The 25692-nt window shown below is 40.4% G+C and overlaps 1 protein-coding gene across 17 annotated transcripts in view; it reads left to right on the top strand.

Moving 5' to 3' along the window:
- The window catches only part of AKAP13 (A-kinase anchoring protein 13), a 321124-nt gene that overhangs the window by 46369 nt on the left and 249063 nt on the right, over positions 1-25692 (top strand). The window contains exon 2 of one of the 17 annotated variants that reach the window (XM_064569916.1): positions 6496-6593. The exons of the other annotated variants lie outside the window; for them this stretch is intronic. The gene's annotated coding sequence lies outside the window, so the exon portion shown is untranslated. The remainder of the gene's footprint in view (positions 1-6495; positions 6594-25692) is intronic. 17 annotated transcript variants of the gene reach the window in all.

Below are 25692 nucleotides of genomic sequence, written 5' to 3'. Positions count from 1 at the left end.
CAGTATTTTGATCTACTGATGGGTTCAGGCCTGTTTACTTGCATTTCTCATGAAGGGGAAAAGATTAGGAGCTGGTATTTGAAGAACATCTATTAGCCAGGCCTTGTACTTCACAAAGCTCTGTGAAGTATTAAAATCATAATTAAAATAGTAATGAGAATTTTTTATAAGGTTTTTTTTTTTTTCTTTTTTTAAAGATTCTATTTACTTATTTGAGAGAGAGTGAGCATGAGTGAGGGCAGAGGGAGAGGGAGAAGTAGACTTCCTGGATGAATGGGGAGCTCAACATGGGGCTCAGTTCCTGGGACCTTAGCTGAAGGCAGACGCTTAACCGACTGAGCCACCCAGGCACCCCAAAAATAGTAATGAGAATTTATTCCCTTTCTGCATTCTTCCTACCTCCCCTTTCTCTTTTATAGTCTTGAGTTAAATAATTTGCCCAGTGTCATTTAGGTAGTATGTGATAGATCTGAAAACTAGGAGAAAAACTTAAGCATCTTTCAGTTCAAATCATTAAGCTGTATTTTCTTTCATGGTTTGGAAGGCTTTACAAGAAAGGATGCGGTAGCTCTCCTTTTCTTTCTTTCCTGGCTCATGTGGTCTCCCTTTTATTCTCTACCAGAATTAGAAGTTCCAAGATCCCCTCATGTCCTGCTCAGATTAAGCCTCGTTTGTCTTCTCCTTTCTGTGCTGTGCTTTCAACTTCGAGAGCCTTAGTTCTGACTTTGGTATTTATTAGTTGAATAGAAAGATGAGGAGAGAGCTGGGATTTTTTTTAACATGAAAATTCCTTGAACTGGACTGATTGAATTTATTTTGTATTACCTAATAAGTAGCTGTGGATTACCCTGGCAAGCCACTCAGTTTCTTCGTCTGTAAAATGGACTAGCTTACTCAACAAAGATCCTTCTAGGATATGTCAGCATTCTCAATTTCTCATGTTAGGGGAACCATGAAATATGTTTCTGGTGATGTGGTCGGGAGTACCAATCATTGGGACCTCTGTCTTCCCCTGAGTGTCCTTAAATCTCGCCTCTTCACACTGTGTGCACTTGAGTTAATGGGTAAGAACATCAATTGTAGCACACTCTTCTTTTCAGTGTAAACAAGGTATATGTGTGTATGATATTTGTGATCTTGGAGCTCATTCCTCCTTCATTTAGGAGAGGTTTATGATGGTCAGGGCCTTCTTGACAGCCAGGATTTCCCGTTGACACCCTCGCTTTATCAAATAACATAATTTATTCTAATATGTTGCTTACGTCATTGCCATATAGTATCCTGTCTGGAAGCAGAAAGGTGGTTGATATGTTTGTCCAGGAATCCAGTTTTTTTTCCCCTTCATTGAAGTTTGTCAGCAGAAATTTTTTTTGTCGTGGTTCAGGCTAAGGCTTGAGGTATAATGAGTGCAGAGGGAGGTGGCATGTTTGGACTCTGGACAGTTAAAGGCAGAGTTCTTTGTATTAACCTACTCTGTTAATCACTAAACTATTTTGTTTAGTGATTTAGGGCTTTACACTTAAGCCAACTACTTATATAAATTGTATTTATTCCAAATAAATGTTCTTTTGGAACCGAGCATTAGAACTCAGGCTAGAGTGGAGCATCTTACTGTTACGTTAGGCTCATGAAAACAAACAGTAGAACAGAAAACAACCAAGGGTCACGGCTTCCCACAGTCATCTTACCATATTTGGACCAGTGAATCAGGACAAAGAATGACAAAAGGTGGCTTAGGAGGTGTGGAAAAGAAATCCTAAAGGAAATAAGAAGTGAATTATTTTCATTTCTCTCATTCTGGTGCCAGTGAACCTTTGATTTGGTTGCAGAAGAAATCCACATGGGAGTAAGAAGTTGTTTAGAGTAAAATCTTAACTTTGTGTTGACTGTCATTTTGCTTTTCACATGTTCAGGAAAATTGGAAAGAAAAGCGTTAGTGGTTGAATAAAATACCAGCAAATAAAACAGTCCTTCTGGGATGTCTAGGAGGGAATACAGAATCCATTTTAATCTTTTTCAGAAGATTTGTGGGAAAGGGATTACAATTTAGTTACAGTTTAGTGAGGCCAGCCTCAGGATTCTAACAGCACTTCCTGGTTGAGGGGATTTTGTTCTCAGTGGCTTTCTACTTTCCATTTTGGCCCTCTTCTGTCCTGGAGGCTTTCTCTCCCAGCCCCTTTGCCCCGAGGTATTCTATTACCACAGAAGACGTTAACTCTTCATATGGTACAATCATCATAGCTGTTTTAAAACCTGTTTTACAGCCAAGGAAATTAAGGTAGAGAGAAATTGCATGGGGTCACGCATATTGTTTTTCCATTTAATGTCTGTCTGCTCTTAAAGTATTTAAGACTTTTGCTCTACTCTTCTTTCTTCTTCCCCCTCATCCTCCAGATGCTTGCTCAATCAGAAAGCCCTTTATCCTCTGATCTCTGATAAGTTATCTGAGCAAAATAGTTCTTTGGAATGAATCTCCTTGGGGTTATTACTTACATTTTTTAAATATGGCAGATAATTTTAATGAATATTTGGTTAGCACGGCGTGCAGGTGGTCCCTTGTTTTTGAGGCCCCTACAATACCAAAGAAATGGTGAACAGCTTGGCACCTCACCACTGAAAGGCACTTTGTCTCTATGTTTCCGGAGCTCACAGTGGGAGCAATAGGCTCTGATGGCCCCCCTGAGAGTCAGCCTGGGAGAAGACTGATGTGTTCTAATTTTGAAGACAGAGAAGTAAACTGATAATATGTTAAGATTTATAGTGATCATTGATGCAGAAACCATTTTAGTGATTGTCGGTGTGAGAAGTTTGTTTGGGATATTCTGTGTCCTGATGTGTGACTTAATTCTGTCTTCTTATCTGCTTGTCATACTATGGAATTAGTTTATGTAGCTGTGTGCTCTGATGAGAATTCATTTAATTACATCTTCCTTTGGGTTCCCATGGTGCTGTGATTTACCTTTATTACAGTACTTGTAGCCTGGCTTGGGGAAAAAGATACCATCAACTGTGAAAGAAGTCAGGCCATAATTAAATTAACGAAATTCAATCAATTAAATTAAGGCAGTAATGGGAAGAGCCCAAAATGATTCACATTGGTCTCATTGTAATGGTGCTCTCTCTACCTGCAGTTTTTCCTTCTAATTACTTTGACTTTAGTTGTGGAAGTGCCAGGATTAGTGAGCAGCCTGGTGACGGCAGCAGGTCATGAACATTAGGGTAGACAGTAGCTTGGGGCTAGGGAGTGTGGCCTTATTGTGAAGAAAGAGAAAGCAAGGGGCCCTTGGAAGGATTTGAGCAGAGAATTGACACACAAATTGTATCCCAGTTGTGGGGGAGTTGAACCTCGAAATGATGAGGGGGACAGCTCCTGCCCGGAAGCAGGGAGAACAATACAGAAGCCATAGTCCAAGGGAGAGGATGAGGCCTTGGGCCAGTGGGGATGGGTAAGGGGTCATTGTGGGGGTAAACTAAATAGGGTTTGTTGAGATACAGGTAGGTGGTGAGGGACAAGGGAAGAGTTTGCTTGAGAGCTTGAAGTGAGACCATTAATGAGGATGAAGGGCAGAGAGGGAGAGTACAGAAGATTGGTTTGGTGGAGAACATCCACAGGGAATAGGATGGCTGGTGGGCAGTCAGGGTATGGAGCTCAGAAAGGAAGTTAGAGCTACATACAGTCCATGCCAAGAGCAATCCGCATGTAAGAGATCGTTGAAACTGAGGGAGTGGAATGGAGAAGTTAATTGTTGGATGTGAGGGCTATCCAGAGGTAAGTAGCCTAAGTTGTCTGGCCAGGCAAACATGTCTTTTCTTCCTGCCACTTCACCCAGCCCTTCCTGAAGTTAATGAGTAAAACTAATGAGCAAAAATTGATTTGAGGTTCTTTCTCCTCTCCTTTTTCCTTGCTCTGGCTTTGGGGGAAGTTGAACGGTTTGTGCACCTTTTGGTGGTAGATGAGGTAGGAAATGTCGCCACAGCAGTAACGGGTTTTGGACCTTTTGTCTCTCATCCTCCTTCGTTCTGCTCCTCTGTGTGGGTCCCGCCCTCAGTGCTCCACACGGGCTGTATTGCAGCTGGAAGATGAGCTGCAGTTCAGTGAACTTTTAATTTCCAGTCCTCCAGCCATTTGCTAAAATGATTAGAAATGTTCAGAGGTGTCAAATAAATAAAATATTTTTATGTTGGAAAAACCTGCCTTGGCAGCGTGTGGGAGGTGGAGGGGGGAGAGGGATTGGATCCTCAGGGTTTGAGTCCCATTCAGTTCTGTCACCAAACAAGTCACTTCCTTACTTCTTAGGGTCATTCTCCTTTTCTGTAAGATAAAAGGGACTGGAACTATATTAGCACCATTTCCTTTTAGCTTTGATATTGTCATTCCTAGAAAGTGGTCTCAGAAGGTAAGTGTATCTGTTTAGAGAACAAAAGGGCATTTAAACATGAAAGTAAAATGATTGGTGTTTTAACAGTTTTATGAGAGAATGCCATCAACTTGATTATTTAGTGCGGGAGAGAAGATAGTTTGGGGAGAGAGGTGTAGTGCTGGAGGCAGAAATCCAGCATGTGACACTTGACAGCCCTGTGGTGTTTTGGGGGTACTGTGCTTAGTATTTTGTCCTGTGCTTCTGTGAAATGTGCCTTCTGAACTGGAATGTGTGGTCGTCACTTGCCTTTAGCTAAGTTTTAGAGTTGTTTTCATGAAAACTCTTCTGTTGCTTAGCTAGAATTTTTCAGAAAATGGACCCCCATAAGGAAATCATTTAGATAGGGTTCCTCGCAGGGTGTGCACTCATTGGTTTGTTAGTATTTCAAAATCCACTGAGTGGCTCTCCTCGAGCTGGGGAGGGGGAAGACAGGCTGGTGGGGGGAGACAGGCATACACGAATTCCCCATCCTCTCCTTGACATTCTCAGTAAACCGCACCACTGCCAGTCTCCACATGCAGGGCAGAAATCTAGAAATCGTCCTTGATAGCCCCTTTGTCTTACCCCCATATTCATTACATTTGTCCACAAACTTTGTTGAGTTTAACATCCTGTTACCTGTTGCCTAGCCCCTTCTTTCTTTCTTCGTCGCTCACCTGAGCCCGAGTTCTGCCCCCTTACGTGAGTTCTTGCCACAGCCTTCTGCCTGGCATCCCTGTATCCAGCACCGCCTGCCGCCTTTCGCTCTGTTGTCCAGTATATAAACAAGGGATCCTTTTCTAATCGTGACCCTTACTTGTAAAATAAAGACCAGAAGAGTTGATGGGGTCTAGGAGGCTCTCAGTGGTCTGGCTCCTACTCTTTTCCACCTTCATTTCCAGCAGTATTCCCTCCTGTTCTCTTTGCATTTGTTTTCTTTTAATCCTTCCTATTCACCTACTTTGTTAGGGTCTTTGTACCTCAAGGATTCTTCTCTTTGACTATTATTTCTCAGCTCTCAGCTCAAATAGTTGCTTCCTTGGGGGAAGCTTTTCCTTGACTTCCCCAAACAGGTAAAGTCTCCCTGCTATTTGTTTTCATGATACCACCTCATTGTAATGTTGTTATGGTTTTCTGTTTATTAGTGTGCTGACTTGATTTTGTCCTTCACTAGACTGTAAGCCCTCTGAGAGTGCAGGCTAAACCCTCAGAGGACTCCGCATTGTCTCCGCAGTACCCTGTATGGCTCCTAGCATGTAACACGAGCTCTGTGATTGTATGTTGAGTGAATGTGAGAGCTTTAGGTACTTAGAGGTCACAGAAGAGGCATTCTGATGTGTATAAAGTACAAAATTGTGTGGCCTGGATAGAAATAACCATAATTCTGTAATGAACACAGAGAAGGGGAGTTGGGGGGGCTAATGTAGACTGATGACCTCAGACAGTGGGCCTTCTGCTTAATCTGTGGGTCGGATAATGCTGTTGTAGACTGTGGAAGTTGGTCGTACCCTTGCAAATGGAAGTCAGGTAAACGAGATTTTCTTTTTGTTTTGGAGCAAAGTCAGTGCCAAATCAAACAACATGTGGGAAGACTTGAGCCATAGTTTCCGTGACTTCATTGGTTTTGGTGTGCTACTTGACAGGACTTAATGTTCTTTATCCTGCTTTCTGAACTTTAAGGAAGGAATGGGGAGTGGGTTAGGCCAAAAAAGTAAATGTGTAGTCATAAAAGGACAGAACCTCCGATTTGCTTTTTTAAATAATAGATTTGTTTAAAAAATAAGAATTCTTCAATAAGATGGAAAGGATATGGACCTGGGTTTGATGATTTTTTTAAAGGCTTTATTGAGATATAATTTATATACCAAATAATTTATCTGTTTAAAGTGTACAATTTAGTGGCTTTTAGGATATTCAGAGTTGTGCAGTGATGACCCACAGTCAATTTTAGAATATTTTCCTCACCTCAAAGGGAAACCCTACATACCCCCCTGAGCTATCACCCTGTTCTCATATTTAATAACCGTTTTATCTTGAATAACTCATCTGAGCTCTCTAAAGTTCATTTCCCTTTTCTTCTTTTGTCTCCTAACAGCTCTCAAGATATTGAGCCAGACTATCCCCTTCTTTGACCTGAGAACCCTAATTCATCTTACTGACAGAGGAGTGATTATTGGCTACCAAAAGTCACAGGTCTCTTTCTGCATATGCTGATAAGATAGGTTTCTTGTATCCATTTGGATGTTGACAGAGACCTGTAGGATTCATTTATATCCATATATAATTTCATCTTGGCACCTGGGTCACCTCATGTACATCCTTGGTACATTTTTCTTAGCCTTTCAGGGTTTTTGGATCCTCAATCTTCCTCCCTCCCTCCCTCCCTCCCTCCCTCCCTCCCAAACTTATGACTCTGAGATCTAGAGTCATGCTCCACTGACTGAGCTAGCCAGGTGCCCCTGGATCCTCAGTCTTACTTTCAGTATATTAGTATTCCTAATGAACCTCAGATAGTCTGTATATTTGATCATTTTATTGTTGGATTTTTCAAGATCTTGGTAAAAGTGTTCATCAGATTTGGAATGAGTGTGTAGAGTGGGGAGGAGTTGTAGATGCCTGTAATAGAGACCTTGTTTCTTAGCGATACCCATCAGTTCCTCATTTTGCTTTCTTGTTGAAACTGTGATAGGATTGAGGATGGCAGCAGTGGGGAATGGGGCATATTTCCACCCCTTCCACAGTGCTTCCCCAAATTCCTAGAAAAACAAACAACATGCATTACCCTAGAAGCACAGACAGTGGCATGTGCTGGGGGAGGGAGAATTTTAGTCATACGTGCTTGAATCTGAGGCTACCACCTCCTCTTAAACCATGTTTCTTTTTTTTGAGATTTTATTATTTATCAGAGAGAGACTCAGCGAGAGAGGGAACACAAGCAGGGGGAGTGAGAGAGGGAGAAGCAGGCTTCCCCGCAGAGCAGGGAGCCCCAAAGGCAGACGCTTAACGACTGAGCCACCCAGGTGCCCCTTAAACCACGTTTCTTTACTTCCTTCACAACAATATCATGGGAGATTTAGACAGGTGTTCTGTTGAAATCGACATATTCTCAATCCCTTGGAGTGAAAAAGTTACTTAAAAACAAAAAAGAAAGAAAGAGCTCTGTCTTGGAATGTTTTATACATGGATGTATGCTGGGTTTTTAGATTATTTCCTTTTGGAAGGCTCAGAAAGCATCCTTTTAACGATTTGTGGCTGATGTTGACATAAAACTCAATAGATCACAGTTGATGGAATCTACTCTCTTACTGCAAATTGCTGTTGTCCCTTTATATTCTTCTGTCTCTTGTATGCCTGCATAATTTTTTGGGACTCAGGAAGTAAATCTCTTTCTGGCCTGGGACAAACTCCTTTAAGTTGGAAACTCTGACAGAGTTTTCCAGGTCTTGGGCTGTTAATTTTTGCTTTGCTGTTATTCATTCTACATCATGTAGTCTGAAGTTCATTCTCCTTGGAGAAAAGGGGGAAATAAAACAGATAAGGGACTCTTTTATGTACTTCTTTTTGTATACCACCATCCTGAGCAGTAGGTCTTAGATCTTCCTTATTTGTCTTGCCTCAAACCTAGAAAACCAGAAAAGCCCTTTTTGTAGTGCATGGCATTTTTCCAAGCTTCAGGTCATTTGGAGAGCAAAGAAGCATACACTTTCTGCTTTTATATTCTAAACTGTTGTAAGATCGTCCTTCTTGTTGTAAGCAAAATCAGAACTGTTTAATTGTTTAGTCACACGGATATATACACTGAACATTTTAGTTAAACAGGCCTTTCTGCTTTGAGTTGGAGATGACTATTCATAAGGTGTTAGAGATGAAACCAATTCCTGACCACTCCTCCTTAACCAGAATCCAGATACTAAGGACTGTACTACCTCAGAGTCTATAGGAGACTCGCTGCCCTCACGTTCCATTTTCTGATTGCTCAATTAGCAGCTCTCAAACCCGCCCTGGGTCTAGTCAGCTCATGCAGAACTATTCGCTCCGAGCTCTCGTTGAGCTCATGAACCTTCCCCAGAAGTTCCATGAGGTTCTGGGTTCCGGGGAGGTATTTCCAAGTTTGTTTGCTACTGTCACAGTAATGGCGATAATTTATTATCCCTGGTGCGCCAGGCCTGAGTGTAGCTAAGCATTCTACTTACGTTTTCTTGCTTAATCCTCCCAGCAGTGTTGTGAGAAAGGTATGATCCCTTTTTTACTGACCAGGGACCTGAAGCTCAGAGAGGTTAAGTGAATTGCTCCAGACCTCATGGAAGGAGTCTCTTCTATATCTGCATTTTTTGTCAGTCCTTAGAAGTAACTCCTCTAAAATAAGAAAGTAAGAGGCATACCAAAGTTCTGACCTCAGTCCAGTTGACCTCGAAAGTGAATGCTTGTTCTCACCACTGTTGAGGGCCTGCTGTGGTGTGGGACCATGTCAGGTGCTTTGGAGGATATGAAATTGAAGGAAACCTATTCTTGGCTTTGCGAGGCTTTTTTAAAAATAAGGGTTAGGGGACCCATTGAAGGTTTTTTATTTATTTTTTTTTGAAGAGAGGATCTACTGTTCTTTTGGGAAGCCCGAGGTTGAATCTGCTCATCAGTGTGCAGCATTGGAGCTGTGGTAGAAGTAGGTAGAGATTGTGTGCGTCAGCTCTGTGCTGTCTGGTTGTAGCGCCTGGCTCCTCGCAGTGGTCTGTAAGTCACTGCCTGTGGGCACACCTGCTTCCTTAGTCCTTTTCCTTTGTAGACATCTGTTGCCTGGTGACAAACAAACAGATTTGCCTTTATTTTAGGTTCTTCCATTTATTGAATCTGTCTTCACATAGAGAGCTCCAACCCTTATTGGAGGGTGATGCTGAGCTGTGACTGCATTGGTAAAGTGTAGTGAATTTCTTTTTTGACGTTCCTAAGCCAGAGTATCATGAAAAGAGTTTGAATGTTGGCTGAATAGAAGCAGGTCCCATCAGGGGATGAAGCATCTGCCTTAAGCTGCGGTGAAAAAAACAACAACAACTAACTTCTAAGTATTCTTTGAAAGTATCTCCTTTATTCTGTTTTTTTTTTTGAATATGTTTATGATGGGAATTCGGAAATATGTAGAACACAGCTCATTAAGGACATTTTAGAATATGAAGTAGAAAAATAAAAATTAGCCATATTCTCACCTTCCAGGAATAATCATTGAATATTTGGGTGATCTCTACATGAATGGGGCAGCCAAGCTAAGGCTTCAACTGAATGCAGATTGGACCTGCCATCTAAGAGGCAGAAGTTGGACATCTTAGTTCAGCTAACTGCCTGCTAAAACAAACAAACAAACAAAATCAAGGTTTTTTGGAGGATAGAACAATCCAGTGTTGCCACAATATCCAGGGTACAATCTAAAATTCCTCAAAATATGCAGAAGCAGGTACCTGGGTAGTGCAGTTGGCTAAGTGTCCGACTCTTGGTTTCAGCTCATGTCATGGCCCTCAAGGTCGTGAGATCGAGCCTCGTGTGGGGGTTCACACTCAGCATGGAGTCTGCTTAAGACTCTGTCCCTTCTTCCTTTCCCTCTGCACCTGCGTGTGCTCTCTCTCTCAAGTAAATAAATAAACAAATCTTAAAAAAAATAGGAAGAAACGGGAAAACATGACCCATTCTCAAGAGAAATATAATCAACGGAGATTGATTCAAAGATGACTCAGATGTTGGATTTAGTGGGTAAAGATTTAAAAGCAGCTATTATTACTATTCTCAGTTATGTACAGGAAGACTTACTTGTAATGAAACGTTACAAAATCAGTGCAGAAACAGAAACTGCAAAAAAAAAATATTCTGGAAAATTTTTATTTCAGGTAAGTTTAACAGAACAGAGATAACAGTAAAGAATCACTGAACTTTTAGATCAATAAGAATGATCTAATCAGAAGAACAGAGAGAAGAGATTGAAACAAAAATGTACAGAACGTCAGAGACCTGGGGGACACTTTAAGAAATGTCTATACTCTGAATGTAATTGAAGTTCCGGAAAGAGAAGAGGGAGAATGGGATAGAAAAAATTACTTGAAGGAACAAGGATACACATTTCCCAAATGCAGTGAGAGAACTAAGTAAAACTTATTAGTGTTTGACATTGTTTATAAGAAGAAGGCGGTAAAAAAGGATGGGGGGCGTAGAGCCTAGGAAGAACCGTGGCTTGATTGCTCTACCCACCCCCACCCCCCGGCAAATGTCTGGTCTTAAAAGCCTGACTGATTTCAATCCATACTGGCGTGTTCCTTTCTGGGTCTTACAAATCCACCCTGTTAGGCCATCAGTAGATTAAGTTGCAGCCAAGACTAAATTGTGCAAAATGGTAGAATATGGTGGGTTTTTTGAACTGTGCCAGGGCTGGTTTCCTTTGGAGGTCTGCAGTGAACACTGGGTCTTTTTGTGTTCCCTGCTTTTCCCTCTTTCTTCTTTCCTTTCCTGCTACCCTCTTCTTGTTTCTGAGAGAGGGCAGAAAGGAGACTGGTACATTTCAGCTGGACTGAAACATCAAAGGCAGTGAGTTCTCTTGGTATCAGAGTCAGCTTTGCCAGAGCGCTACCTCTGGGGAGGCTTTTGTTGGGTCTTTTCTCTACTAGATGATGATGCTGGTGGCAGAGCTGGGAGTCACTTGGTAATGAGTTGTTGTTAAGCCTTGGTTGAAATGTGGAAGCCAAATTCCTGTGGTTCTGACCTTAACCTTTCTAGAAATGCATGCTTGCACACCCAGCTAGTATGCACTGGCAAGGCCATCCTGATTGTTCAGAGTTTGACATCCTGCCCCAAGCCCCTGTTCCCGTTTGCTCTGGCTGCCCTTGGACTTGCCCTAGGACAGTCCTTTCCCTTCTAACACAGCCCCTGTGACCCAGCAACCAGAGGGTTAAAGTCGGTGCCTCTGCCTGTTAGGTTTTATCAGACCAGTGACTCCCCTGTTTATAAATATTCACATGTCTCCCTTGCCTGTGTGTCCTTTGTAGGTGTTAGAAATCTAGTTACAGGTTTTGGGAGGTGGTATAGTCTTGGATTAACAAAGAGCTTTGGAGTCCTGCTGATTCCAAAGTCTGCCACTTCTGAGCCCGGTGTCTTTAGACAAGTCTTTGAACCCTGATGTTCATTTTCCTGTAGAATAGGGATAATACCTATTTCTCAGGAGTTTTTGAAGCTTAAAAGAATCTGTATCTAATAATAAGCTTTCCACATGAATATGTATTCCTTTGATTTCCTTTGGGTTTCATCATAGCTAATTACTCTAGGTCATTTCCCATTTTATACATCTTTGTGTAATTCTGTTTTAAGGAATTAGTTTCACAGAGGGAGTTTAAAACTGGTAGCTTCTTATTCATCCATCGTTTTCTTAAACTGAACGGTATTTATTGATCTCTAGGCATTTATTTTTAACCTCGTTCTGTATCTGTGTATAGATCTGTCGTCTGTACTGTAGTAGACCAGAGGTATTTAAAAGCAAAATATTTGCACTTTAGTACTTTCTGCCTCCTATCCATCTTCCTCGTCTTATTTTGTAGCAATGCACCTTACTCATAAGAGACACACAGTACATTTTATTGGTGACAGTGATGACTTGAATGAACTTTTGAAACACCATAAAAAGTTTTTAAAATTTATACTCAGTTGGCAAGCTGTAGAATCTTGGCATTAAGAAAAACTTAAAGATCCTTTAAAGATCCTTGGACCTTTTCTCCCGGGTAAACCTTTCTAGTTTCATCAGTTGTTACTTTTTAAAACATAGTTTTCATGGGGCATGTGGCTGGCTCAAGTGGGTGACACTTGATCTTGGGGTCATGAGTTCAAGCCCCACATTGAGCATAGAGTTGACTTTAAAAAAAACAACCACCACAACATGGTTTTCATTTCTCTTACCACCCCTCCTTTATTTTGTTCCCAACCTTTTTTGTCTGTGTCTATCTTGGTGGGGTTCCCAGAATGGACCATTATATTCCTGGACTGTTGAATAAATAGTGGTTTGGAATCACCTGCCAGCTTCTTTGCTTGGACAGAAAATATCTATTACTGTACTGAACTACACACACACACACACACACACACACGTATACAACTGTGTTAATTATACATTTATTAATGCATACTAGTGGTTTGGGCAGCCATTTTATGCTGTCGACTATTGATTTCCGTTTTGTGTCAACCAACCCTTTAGTGTATTTTACTAGTGATTCTTCTGCTCTACCACCTCTTTCCGACCTTTATGTGATGTAATTGATTCTAAATGCATACCTTGCATATTTTCTGTACTTGGTGCATAGTAGGTGCTTAATAGATGTTTGAGTGATTGTGCTTTTTATCCCTGAACTTGCTTACTCCCTGAGTTTCTTTTTAGTATCATCCCCACACAATCTGTGCTCTAGCCCTGTTGAACTACCAGTTATTAGACCCTGAAACAGCGGACTCTTTGTGCCTCTGTATGAGTGTGTACACAGTTTTAACTCTGGAACAACTCCTCTCATCCCTGTTGTATTCAGCTTCTAAGATTTAGCTAGGAGGCACCTCTTCTGTCTTTCCTGACCTCTTTCTTCCCCACACTCCCTCGTGTCTTCTCCTACCTGGATAACCAGGTAAGTCCTTCCACTTACTTGTTTTCATATGTGTCTCCCCTGGAATGCATATACTTCGAGAGCAAGGACTGTGTTTTTATTTTTCCATCAGCAGGCGGACACCTAATGCTGTGCCTGGCATGGCAGCACCTGCATACTAAACTGGTGAATGCGTGAATGAGTAAACGAACAGGTGAACAGTTTCAGGGCCCGATGTTCCAGCCCATAATCTTTTTGGATTTGGGTTCTGTGATTCAGCCTTTTATCCATTAGTACATTGAGCAGGTTTGGTCAGGATGCTTTCTCTGTCTTTACTTGAGTTACTGCCTTCAGTGTTGACTAAGGCGGGATTGAGGCCTGATTGCTATACTTCAGGGACTAAAATTTACCTGTTGCTTTTTTCCTGTATTTTTGTTTCAGAATAATATAAAAGAAGAACAACAACAAAAACCTTATAATTTCTGGCTTCAATGGTGTAGGAACAGCCCAGACTAGCTTGCTTTGTACCCAGATTGAGAGTCTGTTTATTATTTGCTCTCAAAATATTGTGCAGGTGGGTCATTCTTGAGCTCAATCTCAGCTGAGTGAATATTATGAGACCATGTGGAAAAGCTTTCCTGCATTTTTCAGGGTAAAGGAAGTTTTGAGATCTTCATGGAAACCTACTTAGGCTGCAAGGAAGTGAACTTGGGAATCTTGTCTTTGCTTTCTGGTTTGTCTAGTTGGGCTCGTAGTTTGGATTACATGTTTAAGTTAGCCTGAACATACTCTGTGGCTGATGCCCCTTCAAAACTGGTGAAAATCCCAGCCCTTCTAGAAGTATATTGACATTTGAAAATAACACTGTATTATGACAGTTTTTGTGGATTTAGTAATTGTCCTATAAGTTTGGACTATTTTAATTTCCAGGAGCAGATGAGAGGTAATCTTTGGAAAAGGATTGTGAAATAAAATTAACCTTCTGGTAAAACTGATTGTGATTTTTAGCTAGGAAGAATAGTCACACTAGCATTTTAACAACACAGCTCTGATTTTTTTTTTTTTTTTTTTTTGAGGATTCTTTATTTATGAGGGAGAGTGTGAGTGCGTGAGCCAGTGTGGGGAGGAACAGAGGGAGAGGGACAAGCAGACTCTGCGCCGAGCACTGAGCCAGATGCGGGGCTCAATCCCACGGCCCTGAGATCATGGTCTGAGCCGAAATCAAGAGTCGGACGCTTAACCAACTGAGCCACCCAGGTGTCCCAACACAGCTCTGATATTTTAAAGAAGATTGGGGTTCTCTGATGAGTTGCACTTTGAAATGTTTTGTTCTTTATCTTATGAAGAGACCTAAGCAAAGCAGAGCTAATATAAAGGGCTTAGGACATGAACTGGATTTGTAGAATTCTGTATTACATTAATATTTGGGGAAGAGTTTAGTCTTTACTAGTGTTTTTAGGTCAGTGTGCCCATATTCCACACTTTAAACTTGGTAAATACCTGTAGCATTATTGTCAATACCTTGTAATTAGGTGCTTACATACCATCTCTCTCTAACAGATTGAGAGCTCTTGCAGGGCTATGACTACCCGTTGATGAATTGCTGTGTCCCAAGAGTGTAGTTGCTGGCCCTTGTTAGATGCACAAACATTTAAGAGGATTTACCATGATAGACTGTAGACCTTTGTATGTGTCCTGTGTGGCCCAAAAGTGCCTCTGATCATAAGAAATTGCATTTATTCATGCCTTCTAGAATAGGTAGATCTAAAGTTCTGTCTGTAGTTGCTGTATACAGTGTGCATTACTATTGGGTGTTACGGTAGTCAAGGTATCTCTTTTCCAGGTTGCTCTAAATTGTAACAGATAGTCCAGTATAGACAAGTACTGTGTTAGGTGTAAAGTTTAGTATTTATCCCTAAGCTTGTTTCTAGAATAGCTGCCTGGAAATGGGAATGACATGGCTGCCATTATTTCAGTGATTGATATGATGCAATTCTGCATTATCACTTGCAGGTCATTTCTGGTGAACCCACTATTGTTAAGATGTGGACTTAACTACTAACCTCTTTTTCCTCCAACCCAAGGACACCATGACTATTAAACGGCATGTGTTTTTTTTTTTTAAGTTTGTTTGTTTGCTTGTTTATTTATTGTAATCCCTATACCCAACGTGGGGCTTGAACTCACAGCCCTGAGATCAGAGTCAGATGCTCTTCTGACTGAGCCAGCCAGGCACCCCTAAACAGCATGTATTAAATAACATGGCCGGTCTGTTCTAATAAGTATGCTTATAGACTTTGGCCAGGGCACTTTGGACTCCGAACAGAGAATCCTAAAGTATTAGTATGGGGATTATAGAGGAATAACTTGAGGCCTAGAGAGATGAAGTGGCTTGTACAGATTTTTTGAAATTCTTATCTAGCTTACAGATTCCTGTTTTTTTGTTTTTTTGTTTTTTTAATGGCCTTTCCCTTTTCAGAATAGCTTCTCTTGTCCGTCCCTGCCTTTGGTTCTATAACTCTAATATGCCCTAATCATTTTTCTTTTGTTCTGAGTATCCAGTGTGTACCCAGTTAGGCTTGGGTTGCAGTTAGACAAAAGACCGGAGCTTTAAGCAATGACGGTGAAGAGATTTCAGTGATTTTATGTCTCTGTGAAGATGTGAGGACAGAGATACACCTTCCACGAATGTTCAATTTTATTCTTTCCTGTGAGCCGCAGCATCATGTAGCTGCTGTTAGTTACGTGTCATTGTAAATGTACACTTTCTTATCCCTGTTATCTATGTACTTTTCAGTGCTATTTAGCAAAAGTATGGCAGTAGCTTAGTTATCTGGTTTTATGCACTTTCCATGCTTCCTGTCTTCTCGCTGGCCTCTTGTTGCCGGCCTGTTACCACACACATTGTGGAAGAAGCTGAGACTTTGTTATCCTGGCCCAGCCATGGCACCGAGATAATTGATGTTCAACACAATGATGTAGAGCATCACAACTTTATAAACGACTATTGAGTTGTTAGAAAAAGTGAAAAAAATTGTTTTGAAATTTGCTTTATTAGAGTACAATTTACATATAGTAAAATTCATCCACTTAAAATGTACAGGTCAATTAATTAGTTCTGTCAGCTGCATACAGTCATATAACCACCACCACAAACAAGGGATAGAACTTTTCTGTCACTCCAGAAAGTTTCTTTCTTGCCTCTTGCAGTCAGTCCCCTTACCCCCACTCCACAGCCCAGGCAAAGCACTGATCGATCTATTTTGTGACACTGAAGTTTTACTTTGCTAGAATTTGGTAAAAGTGAGATCACACAACATAAGTTTTTTTTTTTTTTTTTTTTAAGATTTTATTTATTTGACAGAGACACAGCGAAAGAGGGAACACAAGCAGAGGGACTGGGAGAGGGAGAAACAGGCTTCCCACAGAGCAGGGAGCCCGATGCGGGGCTTGATCCCAGGACCCTGGGATCATGACCTGAGCCGAAGGCAGACGCTTAACGACTGAGCCACCCAGGCGCCCCCAACATAAGTTTTTTATATCTGCATTTCCATCATGCTTTTGAAGTCTATCAATATAGTTACATGTATCAGTAGTTCCTTTTTTTTTTTTTTTGCTGAAAAGTATTCCATTGTATGGATATACCACAAACTGTTTACTCGTTGGACAGGCATTTGAATGGTTTCTAGCTTTTAGCTATTTACGAGTAAAGCTTCTAGAAATATTTGCATGTAACTCTTTATATAGACATGTATTTTCTTTTCTCTTGAGTAAATAAATACCCAAGAGTAGGATTAAGAAACGATCAAACTGGGGGTGCCTGGGTGGCTCAGATGGTTAAGCGTCTGCCTTCAGCTCAGGTCATGATCCCAGTGTCCTGGGATCGAGTCCCGTATCGGGCTCCTGGCTCGGCGGGGAGTCTGCTTCTCCCTCTCCCTCTGCCTCTCCCACTGCTCATGCTCTCTCTCTCTCTCTATCTCTGTGTCTCAAATGAATAAATAAAATCTTAAAAAAAAAAAAAAAAGAAACGATCAAACTGTTTTTCAAAAATATATTTTTCCCTTCCCACCAGCAATATATGAGAGGGTTCCAGTCACTCTTTACTTATCAAATATTGGTATTGTCAATCTTGTAAATTTAAGTCATGCTGGGGGGGTATATAGTGCTTATCTCATGGAGGTTTTAATTTTTATTTCCTTAAAGACTACTAATATTGTGCATCTGTCTTCTTTGGTGAAAGGTCTAGTAAATGTTTTTTGACCATTTTTTGGAGATACTTGTCATATTATTGAGTTTTAAGAGTTCTTCATACATTCAGAATACATGTCCTTTATCAAATATGTTTTGCAAATAATTTCCAGTTTCCCCTTTTCATTGTGATAGTGTCTTAAAGAGCAGGAAGTTCCTTATTTTGTTGAAGTCCAGTGTATCCACTTTTTTCTTTTTAGTTTGTGCTTTTTTTGTGTCCTCTATCTGTTCTTACACCAATACTACGGGGTCTTGAGTGCTATAGCTTTATAGCTTTATAGTTGTAAAGTCAGGTAGTGTAAGTCCTCCAACTTTGTTCTTCAAAATTCATTTGGCTATTTTAGGTCATTTGCACTTCTGTGTGCATTATCAAATCAGCTTCTTGATTTTCATAAGAAAGTGTACTGCAGTTTTTATTGAAAATGCATTAAATTTGTAGCTCAATTTGGAGAGAGTTGGCATGTAACTATATCGAGCTAATCCATTAACTGGACGTATCTCCCTATTTTTAAATGTCTTATGCAGTTTTTTTTAATTTTTATTTATTTTTATTTTTTATTTTTATTTTTATTTTTTTTTTAAAGATTTTATTTATTTATCTGAGAGAGAGAGAATGAGAGACAGAGAGCATGAGAGGGAGGAGGGTCAGAGGGAGAAGCAGACTCCCTGCTCAGCAGGAAGCCCAATGTGGGACTCGATCCCGGGACTCCAGGATCATGACCATGCAGTTTTTTTTTTAAAGCATGTTTACAGTTGTAATATTTTGTTAAATTTATCCTTACATATATTTTGTTAAATTTATTCTTAAATATTTCATGTTTTTGGTGCTGTTATAAATGCTTAAAATTTCAACTTCCAGTTGTTTGTTTTAATATTTAGAAATATAATGGATTCTTGTTTATTGACCTTGTAGCCTGCCATTTTGCTAAAAATCACTTATTTCTAGTAGTTCTTTTGTAGATTCCTGGTGAGAACTGATATTCTTGTTGCCTGTCTGACGGGTAAACATTCATACTTTCATCTCTCTGTATAATTTCAGCTGTAGGTTTTTTGTAAACTCCCTTTATCAGGTTGAGGAAGTATCCTTTCTGTTCATAAAGGATCAGGGTTGAGTTTTGTCAGATGTTTTTTTCCTGCATCTTAATGAGATACTTGTAGAGTTTTTCTTATTTTGTTGATGGTGGTAAAGTCCATTAATTTGCAAAAATTAAACCAACATTGTATTCCTAGGATAAACCCCATGTGCTGATTGTGTATTGTCCTCTTTTTTTGTTTCTGGGTTTGAAATGATAACATTTTGTTAAGGACTTTTGTGTCTGTGTTCATGAGGGCTTCTGCTTTTCTTTTAATATCTTTGTCTAGATTTAGTACCAGGCTAATGTTGGCTGCATAAAAAAAGATGGGACATCCCCTTACCCCCGTCCCCCACTTCTTGATATTGTTACCATTTTTTCCTTAAATGTTTGGAACATGTTACCTTGATGCTGTCTGGGCTTGCAGTTTTCTTTGTGGTAAAACTTAACTAAGAATTCAAGTTCTTTAATAGATGTAGGGTGATTCTGGTAGATGTGCATCTCATTGTATTTTTAATTTGTTCCTTAATGACTAATGCTGTTGAGCATCTTTTCATGTGCCTATGAGCCGTTCATATATCTTCTTCAGGGAAATGTCTATACAGATACAGTATCTGTTTTTAGTTGGGCTGTCCTCTTATTATTGAGTTGGAAAAGTTTCTTGTAAAATCTGGACATACGTTTCTTTTTTTTAAAGATTTTATTTATTTATTTAACAGATAGAGACATAGCGAGAGAGGGAACACAAGCAGGGGGAGTGGGAGAGGGGAGAAGCAGGCTTCCTGCTGAGCAGGGAGCCCGATGCGGGGCTCAATCCCAGGACCCCAGGACCATGACCTGAGCCGAAGGCAGATGCTTAACAACTGAGCCACCCAGGCGCCCCTGGAAGTAAGTTTCTTATCACATATATGATTTGTAGGTATTGTCTGTGGCTTCTCAAAGGTAAATTGATTACTCTTTTGCACACATATGTGCTGAAGATTTTATCTAATTCACTTATCAAGGGATCCAGTAAGATGTTAAAACTGATTCCACATATCTAGTAATTTTTTATTACATGCCATACATTGTGGATGATGTGTTTTAGAGACCACCATGGTTTTTATCTTTTAAAAATACTAACTTTTGTTCTGGCAGGCAGCTAATTGGATTGGCCCCAAACTCCCACTTTAGTTTGATCCCTGCTCAGTTCTTTCAGCCTAATGGATTTGCTTTTTGCTGGAAGTCTTGGACTCTCCCCAGTATATGTACAATTCAGGGGTCTACCAAGGATTTAGATAGAGATTTTAAGACTGCAGCTTTCTGTCTACTGTATCCTGTGATCTGGGCCTTAGTTGAAAAGCAGTGTAAAAATGATTCTTACCCAGTATTTTGTCCTTCTTTCAGCTGTCTGCTTCCGTCTCCTTCCAGTGCCTTCAAAGGGTAGCTTTTTATATTTTACTCAGTTATAATTGTTTATCTGTAAGAGCAATAGTTTAATATGGGGTAGTTGTCTTTACTTTTGTTGACTTTTTAAATAGTGGAGCTCTGTTTTAGTCTTCACATTGTTACTTATCCATTCTACTGGATTTGATGTCCATATTTTCCTTCTTTTCCCCCTCTGTGTTTCTGAATCCATTTGGTCCCCCGTCCTGTACCGCCCCCCCCCCCCCCGCATTCAGGAAGGCAGTATAGGATTTACAGAGCATATGATGACCATATTCTCCAAACCTTTGTCGTTTCTACTTAACTTCCCATAGTGTATTTCTTCTATTGAGGAACTGGAAACCTAACTTAAGAGTTCAGATTTTTGAAAGTGAAAGGAATAGGTTGATTTGATTGGTAAGATTTAAAAAATGTTTTCCTTGCTTCCAGTTCTGTTCTGATGAGAGCCCTTGAAAGGCAGAGCTTGCCTTGGGATTGGTAAGTGCAGCTAATGCTGACCCTTAGTGGGGTTTATGGTTGTATTTGTTAGAACTGGAGGCCCGAGGCTATTAGCCCATATCTGAATATCAACCAAGCAGGAGTGTCTCCTTGGAGATTCCATAACTGAGTTTTTAGATTCCCAGCTCTGTGGTATTTTTTTTTCCCCCTCTGGTACTGGGTGGGGAGGTATTCTGTGGGTGGCTGCATTCTTCATTTGTTCTTTGCTCTGACCTGGGATAGCATCAGGGTCTATAATGGGAGGTCGTGGACATGTCTCTTTGGTCTGTCCAACTTGCTTTGTAACTGCTTTGTTTTTTAATTTTCTGTTCAGCTTAATAGCAGGCTTCAAGAATGCTAATTACCTGTGTGAAAAGCCAATGTATTTTTCAGTATGTGCCATGAAGCAGTAAGATGGTATATTCCTTTATTAGTGCTTGCGGTTTGTGAAATTTAATCTAGTACTGACGGAAACATTACCGTTCACTTTCACTGCAGTTTTGAATGTGAGAGATGCCTTGAATGTGAGAGATGCCCTGTTCACTCTCTTTTAAACTTGGGCATTGGGTCTGAAGCTTGATTATTTTCATCAGATTTTTGTAGAATTTAGGGGAAAAACATTCTAAGAAGTTCCTGTTGCTTATGTAAGAGCAACTCAATTTTTTGAGCAGCAGATTTCAGCTGGCGGATGTTAGCCTGTGTTTGTGTAGAGGGGAGAGTAGGGAGTTCATTCCCAGCTGATTCTCAGGCTTGTAAACATTTCCATTTGGATGTGAGTAGGAACATGTTGGTCTTTTGAGTGGCTGTACTTGTTGGGTAACTGCACAGCTTTTTCTACAGGTCATTGCCTGTTAATTTGGAGAAACAGAAGAGGGCACATCTGTAAAGTAGTCTACAGGAGTAAATTTTGGGGGAGATGAAACAGATGAATTAGTCTACAGAGAAGCTTTACCAAGATAGGTCTTTACCTTCTTCCTCTCCTTCAGTCTTTCAGTTAGTGAAATGCTCCCTCCTCGACCAGTGAGAAGAACTTCTCATCCTTTCCTTCATCACTGTGTTCAGTCCCCAGCTCACAAAATCACCTTGCGTCGTTTGTTTATATACCTAAGGCAACCAGTGTTTCTGTATGTGGAATTATGACTGTGTTTGAGATGGGAGGAGCTTTCATGATTACCCAGTCCAACCCCTTCCATTCACAAAATCAGAAATGGAGGTTATAAGGCTCGCTACAAATTACAAGAGGCAGCAGTGCAGTAGTCTAGAAGTTAAGAGTCTGTTGGAGTCAGATCTGGGTTCAAATTCTGGCTCCCACCATTTACTAGCTGTGCAGATCTACAGGTTAGTTAACTTTAACCATGGATCTCTTCATTTGTAAAATGGACTAATGTGAAGATTAGCAAGATGCCTGAACAGAATAAGTAAACTCTTAAAAGTGCCATTGAAGATGATGGTGGTAGTTACGTCTTCATGGTTGATAAACTGTAAGATGTCAAGATTGTAGAATTAAGGTGCTTACTTTATGGATGAACAAATAATGTTACTTTATGGATGAACAAATAATGAACAAATATGTTGTGTGGTTTTGGATGAGCATGAATTCTGAAAAACAGTGAGTACATATGTTTATCATCCAGTATACTTGTAGTGTATGCTTGAGAGAATGAGGTAAGGAGGAATATTTTTTTTTAAATGCCCTTGGTTGAGTTTCAGAAATGGATTTCAGATGCCAGGACTCAGCTTGTAACAAGAGGATGAGATCAGTTGGTATAATTGGAGCTACTTGATAATCCTTTTACTCTGTTCTCTGAACATTTATGGCGTTCCTATTTCTGTACAAACGTATGAGCTAGAAAATGACCAGGTCTCCATAGAAATGTCATGTGTCCGGCTGGGGCGGGAGGAGCATGGGGTGAGAAGCATGTGGGGTGGAGCCAGCAGGCTGTCTGCAGCCTTCATCTTTGCTAAGCTTCAGCCTATGGTAGGTACCAGGACAGTTTTGTTCTATTTAAATGCTTCTGGGGATTATTTTAGAATGTGATCTTTAGTTTGGTTTTACCAGCATTTGGGGAGAGGAACAGAGGGAAAGAAAGAGGAATCAAGAATATACTTTTAAAACTGAAAAAAAAAAATTGACCTCTGAGTTTCTACCTTGTGGGGTAGAGGCTGAGACTGCTGGCTTGTGGTTTTCACTGTTGCTGCTTCCTGCTGATGGAGAGCCAGCCACAACGACAACGGTGACTGAGCCCAGGTTTGATAGTCCTAAGTAGCTTTTTCATCTTATTCAGATCACTTAGAAGGAGCATCGGTAGCACTGAAGTTTTAACTTGAAGCTTCCAAGCTAGTGGTTATTTGAGTAGTCTCCTTCTTAAGGATTCTGCTGTGGCTGCCAAGTAAGGAGCAAGGATTTTGTTTCCTGGTGGTTCCGCATCTTGCATTACTGTCTTGGCTTGTTGGTTGTTCCAGGTCACGTGTTCCTGTTTGCTGGCGTTGTGTCCGTGGAGGACCAAGGTTGTAGAATATCTTCTGTCACCACCACACTCAAGTGCTGCCCGCGTTTATTTGATTTACAGCGGCTTTCAGAGGCAAATGGTTATTAACTCTGGACTTCAGCGGCCTCCTGCCTCCTGGCCTTCTTACCAGGGCCACAGCCACGCACCCATTTGGCAGGTGGCATGGGATGTGTGGGCGTTGGTTCTTCGATTTGTCCACCTAGGTCTCTGGAGCCACCGTAAGTGGGTCCTCCAGAGCAGTCTGCATTCTGGCTGCCCGCTGACCATGACCAGTCTGGCATGAGGCAGCTGCTTGCTGTCGGGGGTGCCTTCTGTGTGGGGCCTGTCTGATTTACGTGGAGACTCGGCCAGGATCTCAGGGCCCCCCAGAGAGTTTATTTGAACTATTTATAGTTTGTCGTTCAGTCCACAGTCTGTGTCTAGAGTACACACTCAAATAGTTGCTGAATTGAATTATGTCCCTTTGTTGCTTTTCAAATACCTTTTGTTTGCATGTTTTACATCTCCTCTTCTTCATCCCCTTGCACATTAAGTCACTTTCGCAGTAGCCTGGGCTCTTTGGAAACACAGGTACCAGTACCTGCTCCTCATTCTTACCCTCACTCCTACTTACCAAAAGCAGTTCTACTTTTAGGACTGTATGCCTGGAAATTTTAGTCTTTTTCCCCTAAATTCCTTTTTCATTGTACAGATTTTTAGGAAAAATAGCCAAGTGAAGTGTTCATTATGGCCAGATTATTAGCACTTGGGTCATTCTATGATAACATTAATTTTATGAAACACCTATATATATTTTTTTAAATTTTGAAGTATTGTAATTGTAAAGGAAAGAGCACTGCGTAGTAGATGCCTTTCTCTACCTAGATTTTTGTATATATTTCTCAGCTATGAAATATTTGAAGTCTTGTGTGCACAGTAACATGCTCTGTTTACTAGAGAAAAACAATTTATCAGTATGTGTATCTGTCATGTGCCATTCATCTCCTCACACACAGCTAGAAATCAAATGTTTTAAGGCAACTGGTCTGTAGTTTTTACGGCAACCTTATTTTTGAAATTAGTTCAGGTGGGGAAATTAATTTTCCATTTCTGCATTGTATAATAAGTTGTTAACATATGTGGCCCTCTAAGAGTTTCCTAGTAAGAGGAGTTCACAAAATTTGAAATTCAAAGAATAATCTCTAAAGTTTCTCTTAAATTTGTTATTTCTAAATCCAGAACAAGTATAATATCATCCATATTTAGCCTGGCAATAACCTTTTAGTAGTTTGATGAAAAGCTGCCTTTTTAAATTGTGCTTTTAAGCCATTTTCAGTGAATTGATCAAGTTAGAATTTGCAGGACTTTTTTTTAACCTAGTAGTTGATAATTTAACTCAGTTGAGATCTAATCTTGCCAATTCTTTATTTTAGGATTGTCAAACACTTGCTCTGTTTGTTTTGTGAAGCAGAAGGTCTGAATTGAAAGTAAACAATCTTTATTGATACTCAAACAGAATTAGCCACAACTGTTATGTAAGTTACATTTTCAAGATGCGTAGTACTTCCTCATCTGCGCTCCTGAGGACAGACTCAGTTTCACCCTACATGTTACAAGGAGGAGAGATTGCTGAGGGATGCCATTCCCATCTAGTGGTTGAGAAATAGTTCCCTTATTTCAGGACACTGATAAATTTTTGTCTTTAGATAGCAAAGTTCTTTGCTAAAACTGCTAATCAAGTTATCACAGGTTCTGTAGCATGTTATAGTTCTATATGGCATCTAGATTGCTGGAAGTCGGGATGATTTTCACGTGCTTTTAGTTGGCTGATCCTACTTTATTTCACCTAAAATAAATTCATCAGTGATCTTTATTAATTTTTTTAAAGTATGCTCTACGCCCAACGTGGGGGTTGAACTCACTACCCTGAGATCAAGAGTCACATGTTCTACCCATTAAGCCAGCCTATTAGTGATTTTTACTTTGATTCTATTTATTTATTTATTTAAGCAAGCGAGAGAATGAGAGAGCACAAGAGGGGGGAGGGTCAGAGGGAGAAGCAGACTCCCTGCTGAGCAGGGAGCCCGATGTGGGACTGGATCCCAGGACTCCAGGATGACCTGAGCTGAAGGCAGTTGCTTAACCAACTGAGCCACCCAGGTGCCCTATTTTTATTTTATTTTTTAAAAAATATTTTATTCATTTATTTATTTATTTTAGAGAGATGGCGAGCATGCATGCCAGTGAGGGGAGGTGCAGAGGGAGAGGGACAAGTAGACTCTGCTGAGTGTGGAGCTTGGGGAGCCCGATGCAGGGCTCCATCCCACGACCCTGAGATCATGACCTGACCTGACCTCGAGAGTTGGACGCTCAACCGACTAAGCCACCAGGCACCCCTCCTATCAGTGATTTTTGAAAATACTCTCTACTCATTGTGTGTTATAAAAACAAGAATGACTACTCAGGGGATGACTCAGGCCAGGAATGTTTTATGACTAGAAATTTTCCTTTAGAAATAAAATTTTTCACTTAAGTTAATAAAATATTTATTAAAAAAAAAACCTAAATGGAGGATTGCTGAGACTGTTGGAGTCTCTTTGACTCTGTAGTATTTTCACTTAATTATGAAATATATGTATTTCTTTTATTTGAAGTCTTTGTTGTTCAAAACTTTCCCTCTAATTTTGAGATGGTTTAAAAAAAAAAAAGTCACTCCTCTTGTGTTATACAATGTCATTTTTCTCAAGATGTTAAAGACTCAGTATTGAAGAACTACAACATTGAAGGCAATATTTATCCTTGAGATAAGAGAACCATTTTAGCAACTTAAAAGCTAACATGGACATTTCTGGCATCTGCTTCTAGTACCTCTTACGCTTGCCACTTGTGGGAATAATGTGGTAGCGCTTTTGTCATGTAATATGTCCAAGAAGGGCTGTATGTCACTGAAATAATCCCTAACAGAGTAGCCACTGCAGGGCCTGGCCTTCAT

This window comes from Mirounga angustirostris, unplaced genomic scaffold (assembly GCF_029215605.1).
Source record: "Mirounga angustirostris isolate CCGP_5_RB_7025 unplaced genomic scaffold, mMirAng1.0.hap1 SCAF_9, whole genome shotgun sequence".
Lineage (NCBI taxonomy): Eukaryota > Metazoa > Chordata > Mammalia > Carnivora > Phocidae > Mirounga > Mirounga angustirostris.
Note: the sequence above shows the minus strand (reverse complement) of the source record. Positions and strands in the feature narration are given on the sequence as shown.